Raw genomic sequence first — 13,496 nt, 5'->3', positions numbered from 1 at the left:
AGGATGAGTACTTAAAATGCAAGGGCCTCTTGAGCTGTGGACCAAATGCAGGTCAATGGGATCAGTATAGTCTGGTGTTTGTTGGTCAGTGGAGACATGATGGACTGAAGAGCCTGTTACTATGCTTTATGTCTGTATGAAACTAAACTGATTTACTAATTTCCTTCAGGGAATGGATCCTGCAAGCAGGTCTGGGTCTACTCAAGACTCCACTTTCTATGGAAGGAAAAAATGAGAGATGGAAGAGATAGCAAGGAAAAGGGTTGTAAATATTCACAAATCGACACACCATCCCGACTTTTCTGACATCCAGTACTGGATGAGCAGAAATTCCCTCTAATTAAACTTTGAGAAGACTGAAGCCATTGCCTTCACTCCCTGTTACAAACTCCAATCCCTTATCACTGACTTCATCCCTCTGCTTGGTAACTGTCTGAGGCTGAACCAGACTGTTCACAACCATAGTGAAATATTTCACCTAAGGTGTGCTTCCAACCACAAATCCCCATCATCACCAAAACCACCTCCCACTTCCATCTCAGTACACTCATCTGGCTCCACCCTAGTCTCAGCGCATCTGCTGCCAAAACTCTCATACATTCCTGTGTTACCTCTAGGCTTAACTTTCCTCACACACCTCATGCCAGTCTCCCACATTCAAGCTCCCTATAGTCTTCAAGTCATCCAACACTGTGGTGCCTGAGTGCTTCTTTGCATACCATCCTGTTCGTCCTGCTTTCATCCTGTGCTCACTGACTGACACTTTTTCTGGGGGACAAAACAGCAAGAATTTCCTAACCTCATTCAGAAATTGCTCCACAACACTCCCCTCTCTTCATAATATCCTCCAGCCTCACAAACCTTTGAAATGCAGTGTATCTTAAATTCCTGATTTTAAGGGTCCCATCTCAAGCCTTGACTTTTCAAGGCATAAGCTCGTGAATTAAACCACCCTGATTTTCAACCTCACTTCTTCTTTTCAAGATGCACCTTAAACCCTATCTCTTTGGCCCAGTTTTAGGTGACCTATCCTAATATTTCCACATTTGGCCTGATGGAGATGATAAAACTAGCATGGAAAGAGGGAGGGCAGAATTGAAACAGATCAATGTATTGAAATGGATTCAGATCCACACTAAAGGAGACACACCAGGCCCAGAGCCACAGAACCTCTCAAGTAACAGGCACAGTGCTAAAAGATCAAAAATGTTTTGATGAATAATCAATAATACTCAACAATATCACTGTTTTAGAGATAAAATTCCACCCCCCACTCCCCCCTCCAAAGCCTACATCTGGAAGGATATCAGAAACACTGGAATCAGAGAAAAATCTCAGTTGAGGAAGTCCTTGGTGAGTAAGTGATGTCACCATGTAATTGTTGCTGCATGATGACATCACCCACAGGATGACAGAGCATATGGGTCTGTGCAAACCAGAGATCACCTACACATTGGGAAGGGCAGCTGGGTCCCTCAGAGAGTTCAGATTGGTTCATTCACCAGAATGGTTCAGAACTGAGGGATGTGTGATGTGAGGAAACAATTGAAGCTGATGCGAGATTTGACAGAGATGTAAGGATTTATGATTGGTTTCAGTAAGCTAGACACAAACAAGATTTTCATATCATCTGATAGGAAATGGATCATGGGACACAAATTGAAGATTTTGGACAAGACTGATAGGGTGGATGTGATGGAGCCGTTATACACAGTATGTGGGAATGACTGGGAGGTCAACACTTACACTTAAAGGCCAATGATACCCAGTATCTGATGAATCCACCAATTGCGTCAGATTCTTACGTGATGGTTGTAGATTCCTGTCTGTGTACCTTCTTCAAATATTCTGGAAAAGAAGTTTAGGAAAGACAGTGTCAGGCAAGGTTAAAACTCAGACAAATTATTCCCTTTGTTTGATTTTTCTGTGTGCATGTTTGCCTTTTCAAGCCTCAGTGAAAGAAATTTCCAAAATCTATCACTATCAGTCCAGGATAGAATTGAGCAATATCAGGTTTTAAATGTTAACGTTGTTTCTCTAGCCATCAAGGCTGCTAGTTCTACGGGGTTTCTCCGGTGTCTTCTATTTCACTTTAGAAAGTCATAACATCCCTTTCCTCCTGGCCCAGAGTGACCACATACGCTCCTTGCTGTACACTGTCCCTCAATGTGATTGGCATTCCTTCGATTCGATGGTGATGTCTAATCAGTGTTGTGAACAGCCGCCCTGGGTCTTCATGTGACCAACCAGAGCCACAAAAACGGAAGTTGCTGGAAATGCTCAGCAGATCTGGCAACATCTGTGAAGAAAAAAATCAGAGTTAACGTTTCAGGTCCAGTGACCCTTCCTCAGAGTAACAAATCTTTGGACACATGGGAAGGTTGTCTCATGAAGTAATGGGATCTGGATTCCTTTACTTTCTTTGTCTGCTGCCCCTCTGCCACATCAATAAGACATGGGGTGTGAAAGTCTAATGCAACTTGATGGACAAGTTTTCTCCATTCTGAACAATGAGCAACAAGCTCCTCCTAGTCTTTCCAAACATTGCCCCTTACAAATATGGTGCCCACACATTCCTCTCCATCATCCCCCCTCCCTGGCCCTTTAAGTTCCCCCGACAAAAATGGCTGGTGGTGCCGAAGCCTGTCCGTGGGCGGAAGCCTGCAGCCGTCGTACCATTTGATGTAAACAGGAGCCCAGGAGTTTCTTCTTCGGATTTTGACATTTGCACAAGAATGTTACGAAGTCTCCCCGTCTACCTGCAGGATCCACTGTACTCTACAATCCACTTCATTTTCATGTTCACGGAGCCAACAAGAATCGCCCCGTCAGTCGCCGTTGCTCACTCGGTGCATGCTCCATTCAGCACTCTGCCTTGCGCCTGCACATTGCTACCTATACTGCAGATAAGAGACATTCAGAAGCACGCGGGATGCTGAGTAGATGATCTGTAGATGATCGAATCAGTCAGTGAATCAGAGAGTGGATAAAATGTTATCGGCTTCCATGCCTTATCCGCTTAATCTTTGTTTGCCTTAACAATTAAAAATGTTTATCTGAGCCTTGATTATACTTATCAACCCAGCCTAACAGCTCTCTATAGTAAAGAATTCTAGTGTTAAGGAGGGGAGAATGACACCTCTTTGATAATTGAAACCAAAACACCCACAGAAACTCACTTCGCCTCATAATCTGTTAAAGGAAATGGGAAGAGTGGTATAACCTGCCTTTCACTTCCTAATCTGTTATAACAGAGAGGTTAAATGAAGGTAATCCCTGATACTCACTTTATAAGCAACAAGCAGCATTTTTAAAATCTAACTCTCACAGTGAACAAATTAACAGACCTACTAACAAACCAAACAATTCCTCCTTAATTTCTAACTATTCCTGAGTAAAGAAAAATTCTAATGGTATGCTGTTCCAATTAATACAAGTTCTACTTATATAAACCAAAGTAATAAGAAAATACATCAAAAGTTAGACTCTCAAAGATACACCCAGGTTAAGTCTTCCAGAATGCGCTCTGTCTTCTCTGCTGTTTTGCAGTCATGAATGCCTTTCTTCAATATTCTCCGTTCAGGAATGCTTTTCTCCACTGTTCTCCAGTTCTAAATTCTGGTGTCTGAAGGAGGGTCGAGAATAAGTCCTGGATCCACCCTGTGACACACACAGTCATCCCCCTGGTGTCCAACATATTCAGAGCAGGATGTACAAAGGAGAAAGATAGAGGGTGAGGAGACAGAAGTTGAAACAATGAAGTGCAGAAAGGAGGATTGAAGGAGACAGACGGACAGACAGTCAGGCAGAAAGATAAAGAAGAGGAATGGAGAGAGAGAGAGAAAGAGAGACAGGGTGGTGGGGAAAGAGAGAAAGAGCACTACCCTTTGACTTCCGTTGTCAACAATAGTTTAAAAGCATTGCGGTGCAATCACTTCCCTTAATCCTGTACAGCAACAACTTTATCCATGTGAGCTTGTGGTGCAAAGGTAGTGTGATTGACTCCAGGTCAGAAGGTTGCACATTCAAATCACATCAAGCTCATGCTGCTTGTGTGCAAGCCAGCTCCCTGGGATTGATGTTAGGCTGAATGTTGTTGGTGATGTGTATTCATCCAAACCTTGCTTTTGATTGCTAGCAAAGTTTTCCATAGGAACAGTGTTGCAGGGACGTGGTGTATCCATTGTTTGGGTAAATGCACAGTTCCCCTAGTATGAAAAGTAAAATACAAACTGTTTATCAAGGGGTCTAAACACAAAGCCGCCTCCCTCTCGGCAGCGTGGTGTTAATAATTTTATACTGATCTTTTATTACTTAATCTATAGGCACCAAATATTATTTATCAGGAGTTTCCAGCTCCTCCTGTTATTGCAGAGTGACAGTGCGTTCTAAAAAAAAAAGTTTCCAACCAACAGCAATTCCTTCCTCTCACTGGGCACAGTTACAGTGATCTTCATTCAACAGCAGTAATGGAAACCACAGTCCCACAGCCTGTCTTCACATTAATGGTGAGCCTAAATTTTATAAACAATGTCGAGAACAGGGAGACAGAATGAGAAAATATTTTTGAAACTCTTTGCTGCTTTGAATCCAAGGAGCAACGTGGACTGTACTTTGTTCTGATCGAGTCTCCACTGGGTCGGGGCTGGGCACTAACTTGGGGCAATGGCTTGTTGGTGTAGGGGGATGATTCTAGCTTTGGGGGTTGTACATTGTGGATATGCAAGAGGTAATGGGATCAAATCACAGATGAGCCCTCATTGATTGCCTTCTTGTTGCCGAGTCATGCGATCAGCTTTCCAAAAGAAAAAGCTGTGTTCAATGAGCTCGAACTTCTTGAAATAGGGATGGGGCAGAGGTACCATTACAGCGAAGACAGCAAAAGGAAACACTTGTTGAAAGCGAAAACAAGTGGCTCGGGGTGTACGCGCATGCAATCCGATGTTGAATGCATCCCCCATGAAAAGTTGGTAAAGTTGAAGCACATTAGTTGCAGTGTGTTTGATCATCAGGACGCCCTACAGTAATTCCCCACACTGTTTCAGACAGCGGTGTCCTTTAGGTAACAGGCGAAGTTGTGAATACCAAGAGGATCATGACAATAATAAATCAAATCAAATCAATGATCAGCCTATCGGAGACAGCATCACAGCACAGACTCCGTTATTAGAACAGATATCACCCTCCTGAATAATGATATAGAGATGCAAGTGACAGCGAGTCGCTATGGACTCGAAGTTTTGAATGGCTTCTTTCTGCATGGGAATGACGCTCTGCGTGAGAATTTCACTTGGATTTTCTTATAACTCCTGCCCAGACTCAGCAAACAAACCAACTCCCAGGTTGCATCAGTCTTTTGCTGGACTGCTGTGTGAAGACGGATCCTGAACACCAAACAGGCTGCACAAAAACAAGAGTCTCCGGTTCCATTTCTCTCTTTCCCATCAGCTCAGCCTCTTTGTCTGTTTCGCATAACAGACATTTGGAGGAAGTTTGCAACCAAAGTTGCTCATTTCCAGCGCATTCGTGTAACTGAGCCCCAAGTGTTTGAGAGGGAGCAGAAGAGCGCAAGCACGCTTCCCTCCCCAGCACTGCCTGCAAGTGGAACAAAATGGTTTAATAAACCACCAATGGAGGGGACAAATAACACCATCCTGGGAGCAGGGAGACAAAATGAGAAAAAAGTGTTCTTGAAACTGTCTTCTGCTTTCACACCAGGTTCTGTCGTAGAAATGCAGGGGTTTTACTCGCCCATTGGTCGAGAAGTATGATTCTGGCTGAGGGGTTTGTATTCAACTAGCACATGAGGGGTCCCGGATTCAAACGCCGGATGAGCTCTGATTACTTGATTTTAGTTTTGTCAATTCGCCTGCTTTGCGAAAAAAAAGAGATGCACTTTATGAGGTTGGACTTCTTGAAATAGGATTAAGCTTCGGAATTGGGAGGTTATTGCAGCGAGCCTGGCACGGAAACATGTGTGTTCAAAGTGAAAACAAGGGTTTCAGGATGTTCAACCGTGCAATCCGACTTTGAATGAAACCTCCAGGTGCATTATTGCTCAGTTATGGGTGTGAAACTTCACGATGCAGAGACGTGAAATAATTGGAGACAGCGCTGAACAAGTTCACGTGAATGGTGCCGTGTATGAGGAATGTAAGCAATGAAGATAGATCAGAAAGTTAGGGCAGTTCTCCTTCGAGATCAGAAGGCTGAAAGTGGGTCTTTTTGAAGAATTTCAAGTCATGAGTGGTCTACACAGAGAAAGTCAGACAAAAAAATGCTCCCGTGCAGAAAGGATCGAAAATGATTAGGCAGAGATCTAAAGTCATTGGGTTAAGAAGTAAGAGTGACATGCAACAGAACAGGAAATGGTTAGTGTCTGTGATCGCTGTCTGATTGTAAGAAAAAGGCAGGTTCAATCGAGTTATTGAAAAATGAATTAGATGGTTCCCTCTAAAGTAACAATGATTTACAGGGAGAAGGTCAGAAATCACATGACACCAGCTTATAGTCCAACGGGTTTATTTGAAAACACAAGCTTTCTTCAGGTGTTAGTCAAGAGAATGACACTAAATGATATACCCATTTACCTATTGTGGAGAGTGAGCACTGCTAAGGTGGACTGCATGGCCTCTATCTACACTGTGACAGATTTGTAATTCTGAGTGAAATCAGCGTCAGACCAGCAGAATGTGGAAACTTAGACAAAAGTTATATTGCACAACATCCACATGTCACAGGGGGTACAGTGCTGTCTGAATCAGCTTCGGGAAATACTGCAGGGTATCCTGTGGATCACACACAGTACATGTTACCTTTCAGGCTATGCCAGGGTGAGAGAGCCAGATATGGCCAATTGGTCCGTTGTAGCTCTGTCAGCTCGGTTGTGGGGGCGTGGATATAAAAGATGCGTGAAAGTGCAAACTCATGATAGATTTATTCGGGTTTGAAATATTTACTGGAAGCAGCAAGCTGAGGAAGATATAGAGTAAAGCTATTGAGATCTGACTGCAGAAGCAGCAAATACATCGAACCGCACATAGGAAACCTTTGATGTATTGAATTTGGGTTGGTGGCCTCGCATGCTTTCGATACGCCACTGCTTCAGAAGATAGTTAATTTGTACCTCTCAGCATTATGCTGTATCGTGGCAAATATTTAGCTGGTCATCAGAGTTACACTGCAGGAAATTCATCCAAACTAAACTAGTCCTACCTGCCACCATATCCGTCCAAATGTTTACTATTCATGTACTTGAACAAATATCTTTTAAACATTGTAACTGTATCCGCATCGAGCACTTCCTCTGGTGGTTCACTCAAAACACAAACAACTTTCTGTGCAAAATGTCTCTCATGTCATTTTTAAATCTCTCTCCTATCAACTTAAAAATGTGTCCCCTGGCCATGATATCTCTCATCCCTGAGAAAAGACAACTACCATTAACTCTATCGATACCTCGCACTATTTCATAGACTTCTATCAGGTTGCCTCTCAATCTCCTACGTTCCAACAAAAGTAGTCCCAGTATATCCAATCTTTCTTTATATCTCAAACCTTCAATACCAGACAACATCCTGGTAAATCTTTTTTGAACCCTCTCCAGCTTAATAATATTCTTATCACAACTAGGCAACCAGAACTCGACACAGTATTCCAGAAGAGGTCTCACCATTGCCCTGTACAACCTCAAAATGACTTCCAAACTCCTAAACTCAAAGGACTAAGGAATGAAGGCAAGCGTGCCAAAAGCCTTTTTTTAACCACCCAGTCCAAATGTGACACAAACTTCAAAGAATTATACACCTGCAACCCAGGTCCCTAAGCAGGGAATTTAACAATGAAAGAAAGCCTTTGCATGGATGGGGAACAATCTCAAATTTCTTTGACTTCATGTGTGAAGAAATTTATTGAACACATGCAACCAAATAAGAGCTTATAGTTTTGAAAACGGTGGCATTTTATTCCCAGTGAAGCATTATAAATGAAACTGAATATCTTTTGAAAAAAGTTTGGAAAGGTAAGTTAGACTCTCATGCGTTGGAAGTGAACCGGCGCTCGGAGATGCAATTCCTGCTTTAGCCTGGTGTCTTTAAGATTTGACCACATTCAGATGATGTTGGGTCTATATCATACATTCTGATCTCCACCCAAGAAATCCACAAACAAGGCTCATTTTGATGTTGTTTCCCTTGACGTTTTTAGTCTGTAGAGTCTTTTTGCATTTTGAACCCTCTAGTCTTCTCAGCAGCTCTTTATTTTAAGCTAATGAAAGTTCTGACCAAAGTTGAATGCAACATTCATGCGGTTCAATGAGATAAACCTAATTCCTTTTTGATTATTGCAATGACTGTGCGGATTTTCAGCAAATTCAATAAATAGATACGGGCTCAGCAGCATTTTTCCCGCAATTTAACTTAATGTAGTCAGCTTTATGAGAAATGTCTTCAAGCTGAAGAGAAAAATCACCTTCTCTTCTCTCCACGGCTGTTTCGTTATGTTTAGAATATTTGAAGGATGTTTGTTGATCGTTGGGTCATTTCCCAGGAATGGCCATTTCTCAATCCACAAAAACTGGCATTTTCCAATAAATGCAACACTGCCTTTCATTGTTACCCTCTTATCCCACGTCAAATTAAAATTGTTCCAGATGAGGCTCGAACTCACAACCTCAGCTTTCACATACCTCTATACTGTCACATGCTGACTGATTGCACCACTGGAGCTGCATGCTCAGGTCTCCCTCCATATTTCTAGTTATACCTTAACAGTTAGCAAATTCTGTAACTGCAGGACTGTGAATTGGGATTTTATCATCGTCTTCACCAGTGGTTCCTATCTTGTTTGAGGAAATTGCTTAACTACACAGTGCTAAACTGGAGTGATTTATTGAAATATACATTTTCAATATTTTCCTCCATTGTCCCCAGAGCCCTTGACGTTTTTGCTCTGTAGAAATCTGTCAATCTCATTCTTGAACTCAATGACTGAAAACCAGAGCCTCTGGGGCACCGAATTCCAAAGATTCACCTCACTCTAAGTCTGCTGTTTGGAAAGTGTGGGAAATTCACTTCACCATGTATCTGGTGCTGCTCCCGGCATGACCTCTGGCACCCCACTCACTTCATTTTTTACACTTGTTCAGATCATGTTGTGACTCTGTGTCACAAGGCTCAGGAAAAAAAACACAGAGCAATATTGAACAAGGCAAACTTTATTGGTAACGAGCAGTTCCTGTGGCTTTCTGCATTGTTTACTTTACTTACGAGTTTTGCATCATTTAGAATTTTGAAATGATGCAGTCTATATACAAGTGTGGGTCATTAATATCTGTCCAGAAGAGAGGTTGGTGCCAATATTGACTCCTGGAAACAGCACTATGCACTCTCCTCGAGTCTGGAAAACAATTCCTCACAATTAATGTTATATCCCTGCTGTCATGAGCCTTTTCATGCCATCGCGGAAATTCTTCACTGAATTCGATTCAGCGACACTTCACCAACTTCATTTGGAAAGTTCATACAGCCAACATGATGCACACTGCACCCAATGTCATCAAAAGTTACCATTACTTCATTCAAGGATGCATTCCAAGACTTTCATGCTGATGAATGCATAAGAATGTAACACAAAGGTATATTGATTTTCATAGTTAAATTTGTATATTAGGAAGAGGCAAGAACTGGATTTAGAATGTCAGAAGATATGTTCAGCATTGCAGCTGGAATTCAAGCCCAGCAAGTGAGAAATCTACCCCCTGAATCTCCAATGTTCACACAGCCACTTGTTCCATGTGACTAATTAGAAACCTGTGTGAAGAAGCATGGAGTCTGACAAAGGGCCTTTGAGAATCCTCCACTGTCTGATCTAAAGCTACAACAGGAGCTGTCCATTCCAGCTGTGACAGGGTTGGGTAAAAATAATGAACTTGGTATTCAATGGCATTGATTCACCATTGTCATCATCACAATAGTGATGTTTAAAGAGGCATTTAGGATGACAAATGAACAGGCAGGAAATGGAGAGATATGTAACCATGGGCGGGCACGTGGGATTAATTCAGAATGGTGGTCGCAGAGACGTATGCTGTACTGTTCGATGTTCCATGCAATTGTTGAATACTCTCTGCCTGAAACAACACCAAAAGATGCGAACATTGGAACAGGAAGAGACCATTCAACACATCTCTGCTGACTCACCATTCTATAACGTCATAGCTGATCTAAAACTTCAATGACTTTTCCCAACCCATCCTTACAACCTCATTGGGAATCTGAAATTTATGGATGTCTAAATACATTTAAGGTGATGAATCAAATGCATAACTGGAATGTTATGTTGGATTTTTCTATCAAATATGCAGGTTTATCGGATGAGCAGTCGCTTCCGGTCTAATTATTCACTGAAAACTTGTAAGAGAAAGTCAGGAATTTCCTCTGGTCAGCAGCAGGGATCTGGACATGAGGAAGTGACATTTAAGCAGTTTTCACAGAATATCATTGATTCATTTGGAACCTGAATTAAAAGTCGACTTTGGTGGGACTTGAGCCCACAATCTTTGAATACCAATTCTTTAGAAGTTTAACGCATTGCGTGTTACAACACAGAGCTACACGCTCTTGGCTTTGTGTTGGAATCTTTCAGCATAGAGAACCAAAAGAACTGTGGATGCTGTAAATCAGAACAAAAACAAAGTTGCTGGAAAAGCTCAGCAGGTCTGGCAGCATCTGTGAAGGAAAAAAAGAGTTAACATTTCAGGTATGTTCTGAGGAAGGGTCACTGGACCTGAAACATTAACTCTGTTTTTTCCTTCACAAGTACTGCCAGACCTGCTGAGCTTTTCCAGCAACTTTGTTTTTGTTTCAGCATAGAGAGTTGCCTTTGGCCCAGTGCATTTACGACTTTTGTCAAGCATCTGCCTCGCCACCGGTTTAATGAGGACTGTTTGAAATATTGATCAGAACATTGTGTCAAGTGTAAGTTTAAAGTATCAGAAACAGAGGACGAGAAACAGTGGATGAAAAACAGAGGGGCAGAAACAAAGTTTAAAGTAATTATCAACAATCCCCACTGGATAAACTGCCTCTGATCACTCATTTTTTATTTTTCCTGTTTCTTTTCATTCGATGTAAATTCATAGTAAGACAAGTTGTAAGAAATGATGGGAGGGAAAATTGTGCTCCTTTTTATTATCCCAACTAAATTAATATTTCAATAAAATTTCGGCAACAGGCTATAATTCTTGATTTAGACATCACTGTAATGTCGACTGTTCAAGAATCTCTGGTGATAGAAACAGTTAAGAATTGGATCCCAGCTCCAGTTTATATATCAAGGGGATAGGGGCAGATGCAACGGCAAACAGCAGGATCAAGTATTGTTGAAAACAGCAACAGGAGTGGGATTCGAACCCATGAGTGCAGCGTGCAACAGGTTAGCACCATATCATGAGCTCTGAGGAAGGGTCACCTGACCCGAAGCGTTAACTCTGATTTTTTTTCTTCACAGATGCTGCCAGACCTGCTGAGCTTTTCCAGCAACTTCTGCTTTAACACCACATTGCCTTAAGCATTTGGCCACCTCGTCACACAGATATAAGCTAAACGACATGTGATCTTATCAAGACCGACTGACCATCTCACTTCAATATATTCACAACAGTTGATGAAATTGTGCAGAGCAGGAGATACTTCTCCTTGCTGTCAAAATCAAAGAATCCCTGCAGTGTGCAAGTAGAATGTTTATCTTGCCTCTCAAAACAGTTCAATAAATTGTGCAGACCAAAAGATACTTATCCCTGGTGTTAGTGATATGATAAACAGCAGAGTACAGTTCCCAAAACGTAGCATGACCTCTGGGTCATTCCTACCACGACACTCCGCTCGCTTGAGTTTAACATAAACTTTTTCCGCATGTCTACTCAAATATTTCTGCCTCTTACCTAAAATCTACGGCCCCCTGGTGATTGATCCCTCCATCAGAGGGAAACAGGTGTTTCAGTCTACCCTATCCATATCCCTCATTATTTTATACATCTCAATCATGTTCCCTCTCAAACAGAAAGAAAAAACAGAAGTTACTGGAAAAGCTCAGCAGATTTGGCAGCAACTGTGAAGAGAAAGCAAAGTAAATGTTTTGGGTGTGGTGACCCTTCCTCAGAAGGGTCTTCTCAATCTCCTCTGCTCTAAGGTAAACAACCCCAGTCTGCCCAATCTCTTAAGAGTTTCAGCCCAGACAATATCCTGGTAAATCTCTTCTGCACCATTTCCAGTGCTATCACATCCCTGCTATCATGTGAATTACAGAACTGCACATAATACTCTAGCTACAGCCAAATGAACAAATGAAATAAATAATGTAGAAAGCCAAATAAACTGGTCTTTTCTAATAAAGTTTCTTTTTATCAATATTGCCCTGTGTCCTTTTCCTGAGTCTGATGCTCCAAAAATGTCTGGTCCATGTCAGTAAAAGCTCCTACATGAGGTTTGATCTCACAACTGTGGTATTTAAATGGATCAGTTAGTTTGCAGGACCCGAATATGAGACTGGGGCATGTTCACCCTGCAACAGTGACCGCACAAGCACAGACTGAACAGTGTCAATGTGGAAGTGATTGTGCAGTGCCTCAGTGAAATGGGAGAAGGGACGTAAAGGAAGGTTAGTGATTGTGGGAGGCAGAAAAATCTCCGAGAAGAGGTGGGCACAAATTCTGGAGCATCAAACGCAGCATATGAAAAAGCGGGGTTTAAAGGAACAGAATCATCAACTTGCAAAATATTTTCATGAAAAAAATGATTGATTCCCTGCTGCTTTTCTTTAGCAGGTGTCACAATGAGTAAAATGGAGAGAACACTCATTGCTGCAACTCAGATTTGAGTCGAGATTGCTGTGGCCACAACACAGATTACTAACTACTATATAATCACAGTGCCACAGAGAAAATGTAGAAACAGAGAAGATAAGAGCAGGATGAGGCTATTCAGCCCTTTGAACCTGCTCTGCCATTCTTCACAATCATGGATAATCATCCAACTCCATTGCCTAATCCTGCTTTCGCCTGATAACCTTGGATCCCATTCATGCCAAGTGCTATATCTTGTCGCCTCTTCAATACATTTAATGTTTTGGCATCAACTACTTCCTGTGGTAATGAATTCCACAGGCTCACCAATCTTTGGGTGAAGAAATGTCTCCTCATCTGCATCCTAAATCATCTACCCTGAATCCTCATACGGCGACATCCCGGTTCAGGACACACCCACCACTGGGAACCTCCTCCCTCTATTTCCCTTGTCCAGTCCTGTTAGAATTTTATCAGTCTCTATGAGTTACCCCCACCCCCTCATTCATCTGAACTCAGTGAAAACAGCCCTTGGAAAGCTTTGCTGCACTCCCTTGAGAACAAGAGCATCCTTCCTCAGAAAAAGATACCAAAATTGCACACAATATTCCTGGTGTGTTCTAACCAAGGCCCTGTATAACTGCAACAACACATC

General features: G+C 42.1%; 1 protein-coding gene across 7 annotated transcripts in view; it reads right to left on the bottom strand.

The window, feature by feature from the left end:
* The window catches only part of LOC125487523 (probable G-protein coupled receptor 139), a 75,717-nt gene that overhangs the window by 30,917 nt on the left and 31,304 nt on the right, over positions 1 to 13,496 (bottom strand). For 6 of the 7 annotated variants that reach the window (XR_007265936.1, XR_007265935.1, XM_048619166.1 and 3 more), the window contains exon 3: positions 1,747 to 1,848. The gene's annotated coding sequence lies outside the window, so the exon portion shown is untranslated. Of the gene's footprint in view, positions 1 to 1,746; positions 1,849 to 9,228; positions 9,397 to 13,496 lie in introns of those variants that run through there. The other variant, XR_007265937.1, reaches the window with a different exon arrangement.

Source organism: Rhincodon typus, chromosome 42, assembly GCF_021869965.1.
Source record: "Rhincodon typus isolate 14 chromosome 42, sRhiTyp1.1, whole genome shotgun sequence".
Taxonomy (NCBI): Eukaryota; Metazoa; Chordata; class Chondrichthyes; order Orectolobiformes; family Rhincodontidae; genus Rhincodon; species Rhincodon typus.
The sequence above is the reverse complement of the archived record's forward strand: the minus strand, read 5'-3'. Positions and strand labels throughout refer to the sequence as shown.